The following is a 5,247-nucleotide window of genomic DNA, read 5'->3' as shown; positions in this document are numbered from 1 at the left end:
TAATAGTAACTATTTTATTTATTTATTCATTTTTTTAGAGAGGAGAGGGAGAGAGAGAGAGAGAGAGAGAGAGAGAGGAGAGACAGAGAGAGAGAAGGGGGAGGAGCTAGAAGCATCAACTCCCATATGTGCCTTGACCAGGCAAGCCCAGGGTTTCGAACCGATGACCTCAGCATTTCCAGGTCGACGATTTATCCACTGCGCCACCACAGGTCAGGCCAATAGTAACTATTTTAGTTTCTTGATCCTCGCTGTTCCCCTTTCCTGTCCCCTGTGCACCCCGACTCCACTTTCATCTCCCCTGTCCCCAGCTCCAGGACCCTCAGAAGTTTTTTCAGATAGCCACAGGTTGCTCCCCTCAGCCCCAGCCCCAGGCCATGCCAGTCTCAGAACCTGGCTGCTGGGCAGGACCTCCCCCTTGAGGCCTCAGGACAGGCCTGCTCAAATAGGACAGTCCAGAGAAAGCAGGCCAGAGTTCGCAGCCTCATCAGGGAGAAAGCATAGATGTAGAGGTGCATTTAGGAGTGAGGAGAAGAAATGAACAGGATCCTGCGCAGGCTCATCTGGCAAGGCTTCCTGGAGGAGTGACCTGGCCTTGCCATCAGGCCCTGGAGTAAGGCTAAGATTCTCCCCTGCCCAAAGAGTCCCTGCCTGTCTCTCCAAGGGTCATGTCCCATCCCAGAGCCCAGCCAGGCTGGCATGTGCTCACTGAAACATTCACCCAACAGCTATGCATTGCTACTCTGTCCCAGGCCTTCCAGCTCCACAGGCCAAGCTTCGGACCAGAGAGAACAGGCAGAGAGGAGGTCCTGAAACTGTGACACAGGAATGCCACTCCAATAAGGGCCTCCAGCCAGGCTGTGGGGGGTTACCCAGATGCCTCTGCTGCCCTGGGCTGAGAGAGAAGAATCCTGGGGCCAAAACTCTGAGTGGGCAGGACACTGTGAGGGACAGGTAGACAGGGAGGCAAGAGAAAAGAGGTGGATGGGAACAAGAGGGAGACAGCGCAGAGGTTGGGAAGGATGATATGGAAAGAGAAATGGAAGGCAGGAGGAAGCAGAAAAAATGACAAAAACCCTCCCTTGCTTCCTTGAGGACCGATTTCAGGAGGATTCTGGGCAGCCCAACCCAAGTTCCTCCCATTCCTTACCTCTGTCCAGCACTTGCCCTTCCTCTGCCTTTTCCCTGCCTCCTGAGAGGTCAGGATTGCATTCTGTCACCAGTTATATGGAACCAGAGACTGAGAGGGGAGACTCGGGGGGGCCAAGGGGAGACAAGAGAGGAGGGGACCTCAGGTTTCTGTCCCTGGCCTACATAAGGTCCAACTACGACAGGCCTCCAGAGTCCCAGAGGGGCACAAGGTGCTTGCCTGCAGCTGGGGCCGCCCAAGCTCACACCCCACAGGAAAGCTCAGACAGATCTGTGAGCGCTCTCAGGAGGAATCTGGAGACAGCCCAGGTACCTCAATCTCCCCAAAGAGATTGAAAACTTGATCTACCCTCCAGCTTCCCTCTCTCACCCCTGCCAGGCTTCCTGCTCCCTGAAACCCCAGGTGATCCAGGTGCCATAGCAAAGCCAGGAGAGGATCACATCAGCTCTTCCAGACGGTGGAGAGGCAGGGGCCTGGATAGGTGACCCCTGAGGATGCTGATGCAGGAGGAGGGGGAGGAGGAGGGGAAGGAGGAGTTAGGGGAGCGGTGGGGAGGAGAAGGAAGGAGGCCAGATGCTACCATGGAGTTATTTATTTGGGGCCTTTTGATTACTCTTCCTGTTTGTCAGCCACAGCTGTTACAGTCAAAGATACCTCCGACTGCTCCCAGGAAAGACTGCTGGGCCAGGAGGGACCCACAACCCACCCCTGGGCCAGAGCTCCAGGGGGCATGACGGCCATGCCTCCCAGAGGCCAGGCCACCCCCAAGGAAGGCCGACCAGTGTTCAGGTCCCTGCAATGCCAGCCTCAAAGCCAGGGACTCAGCAATTAACTGTGACCTGTCTACACTCAGGGGCTGATGAAGATCAGTGACAGTCAGCAACAAGCAGAAGACTTAAGTTGTGCAGAGGCACTTCAGAGAATTGGGCCTCCAGCTTAAAGAAAACTAGGAGGTAGAACCAAGCCCCGGACAGTAAGAAGAGAGCTTCCTTTTCTATCCACTGCATTTTCCAGGGGTCACTATGCTCAGAGGCTAAGATGAGACAAAGGGCTCGGCTCCAACTGCCTGAGTTCAGATTCAGCACTGATAAACTGTATGACCCTAGACAGGCATTTAACTTCTCTGAGCCTCAGTTTTTACCTCTGTATATCAGGCTGATGAGAATTAAAGTGTCTACCCCAAATGGGGGTTGCCGTGAGGATAAAGGAAGCTAACCTATCTAAAGCATTTGGGACATACCTGACCTGCGGCTGTGGCTGTCGCTGGTAAGGCCCGAATGCATTGCCTGCCCTCCCCTTCCTTACAGAGTACAGGGGCAGCTGGGGCTGGGGAGGGCAGAGTGCTGAGTCTGACCACATGCCATTCAGATACCAGGTCAGGGATACTGGGGTGGACCATGCAAGAGCATGCTGAATGTGACAGCAGGTATCAGAAATGGAAACAGCCTGACCAAGTGGTGGCACAGTGGATAGAGCATCAGCCTGGGATGCTGAGGACTCAGGTTCAAAACCCCGAGGTTGCTGGCTTGAGCACAGGCTCATCTGCCTAGACCAGGGGTCTCAAACTCGTGGCCCGCGGGCCACATGCGGCCCGCCGAACAATTTTGTGCGGCCCGCAGACTAATCCACGAAGTTCAAAATATTTTGGATAAAATTAAGTAAGCCTAGGGGCCTACTTGTATTTTTCATTTCTCTAGCATCCTAGCTAGATATTAGCTTAGTTAACAGCAGCTGTGATGCGAACTACAGTTTCTGGTTGTTTTGTGACACTGAGTAAACTGCATGTACGATTGTGCTTGTTGTACTGATTTTTTTTTGTTTTCAACTGCAGTGAGAAAAGTGTTGCGTAACAGCTGCCTTTTGTAGACCTAGTGTGGCCCACCGAACGGCTGTGATCTTGCTCTGCGGCCCACATGCTGAGTTGAGTTTGAGACCCCTGAACTAGAGCATGGGCTCACCAGCTTGAGTGCTTGAGCTCAAAGGTCACTGACTTGAGCAAAGAATCACTGGCTCGGCTGGAGCCCCCTGGTCAAGGCACATATGAGAAAGCAATCAATGAACAACTAAGGAGCCGGCAACTATAAGTTGATGCTTCTCATCTCTTTCCCTTATTGGCTCTCTGTCTGTCTGTCTCTCTCTCTCTCTCTTTCTCTCTCTCTTTCAAACTTAAAAAAATAGTGGAAACAGACACCATCACAGTGACCCAATGACCAAAAAGTACCTCCCTTCCAGCCCGCCCCCAGCATCAGAGCCTGGGACCCAGCCTCAGGGTAGACTCACAGCCTTGGTACAGATTCCTGTGCCTCAGTGAGCCAGAAATGTCAGCTGAATGGGAAAGAGCTCTGGCCTGGGAGGCAGGAGGCCTGGAATGGGCAATGTGACACGGCAGCGGCTCCCATCTCCAGCTTGTCTCTTCCTCCAGCCCCAAAGGGGGTTGAGATCTCGTCTATTCCTGATCACCTAACTTTCTCTTAGACACACTCCTCTCTCTGCTGTGACTCCACCACACAGGGTGTGGGGTGTCAGGTCCAGAGAGGGCACATGAAGCCAGCTGGCCAGGGTAAGAGCATCCAGGGACATCAGACCAGAGAGGAAGGAAGGGGCAGGCCCAGGAGAGCTGGCGTCTCCCTGGAAGTGGGAGACTAGGGCCTCTGGAACTTCAGGAAGATGTGAGGGAGTGCCCTGGGCGGGCTGAGCCTTCTCCTGCCTCATCAGACACTCTGTAGGAGCAAATTGCTGTCTTTCCATTTTTACTTCATGTTTAAAATCAAATGGAAAAGAGGTGAAAAAGACAATAAGGAGGAATGGGGGGGGCAGGGGCACGTTCTCATAGACTCAAGGCAAGGCTGTATTTGGTCATGGCCCTCTCCCCTCCAGACTCAGCGTCCAGAAGGCGGACACTGTTCTATGCCACCACTTACTGAGGCCTCTGTGCTAGCCTCCTCTCAGTTCTCCACATACACTACCTCCTGTGGGGTTGGTAGTTTGACCCCCATTTTACACATGAGGACGAGCAACCTTCCCAAGGTCAGCAGTAGTAAGAGCAGTGTCTTTTTTTTTCTTTTTTTATCGAGAGAAACAGAAAGACAGGAAAGGAGAGAGATGAGAAGCATCAATTCTTTGTTGTAGCACCTTAGTTGTTCATTGATGCTTTCTCATATGTGCCTTGACTGGGGCAGGGGGGGCAGCCAAGCCAGTGGCCCCTTGCTCAAGCCAGTGACCTTTGGGCTCAAGTCAGCAACCATGGGGTCATGTCTACAATCCCACACTCAAGCCAGCAACCCTGGACTCAAGCTAGTGAACCTGTGCTCAATTCAGATGAGCCTATACTCAAGCCGGAGACCTCAGGGTTTTGAACCTGGGTCCTCTGCATCTCAGGACGATACTCTGTACACTGCACCACCGCCTGGTCAGGCCAAGCTGAGTCTTAATCCCACATCTCACTTGTCCAAAACCTAGGGCTCTTGGCCTTGACTATCTGTTTCCTCTCCAACCTCTGAGACAGTGTGAGATGCACATAGTAGGTACTTAATAAATAGTAGATCAAAGGAAGAAGGAGAGAGAGGGAGGGAAAATGGAAGAAGAGAAGGTAAGCCAAGAAGACTCTTGGGCAACTGGAAAATAAATTATGAAGTTGCTGTTTTCAATTGCTAGACTGACACGGCATCCCTACACTCAGCATGATGCCCTACTCCAGAGCCGATGGCCTGTGCTTGCCTCATCTTTTCCAGAAGTATGTGGGCCCAGATACGTCAGCCTTCAGGTATGCAGTGAGGTCTGCGGTGAGAGGCGCCACTGCACACATGCAAGCATTCTCTCTCTCTCTCTCTCTTTCCTCTCTCTCTCTCTCCTCTCTCTCTTCCCCATTTCTTGTTGAATCGCCCCTTCCTCTGGAAGCCTTATCACCCCCAGCCAGCCAGCCCAGACTTGCCTCCCTCCCTGGAGCCGGGCCCTGCTGGGCTGGGGGCCTGTGAACAGCCCCCTCAGCAAGGCAGATCCCGGCCTGGGAGGAGTGGTGCTGGGGGAGGGGCCGGAGCAGCACATCATCTAACAGGTTGGTCAGGCTGGGAGGCGTCCCGCCCTTCTGCAGCTAATGA

Source organism: Saccopteryx bilineata, chromosome 1 (genome assembly GCF_036850765.1).
Source record: "Saccopteryx bilineata isolate mSacBil1 chromosome 1, mSacBil1_pri_phased_curated, whole genome shotgun sequence".
Lineage (NCBI taxonomy): Eukaryota > Metazoa > Chordata > Mammalia > Chiroptera > Emballonuridae > Saccopteryx > Saccopteryx bilineata.
The sequence above is the reverse complement of the archived record's forward strand: the minus strand, read 5'-3'. Positions refer to the sequence as shown.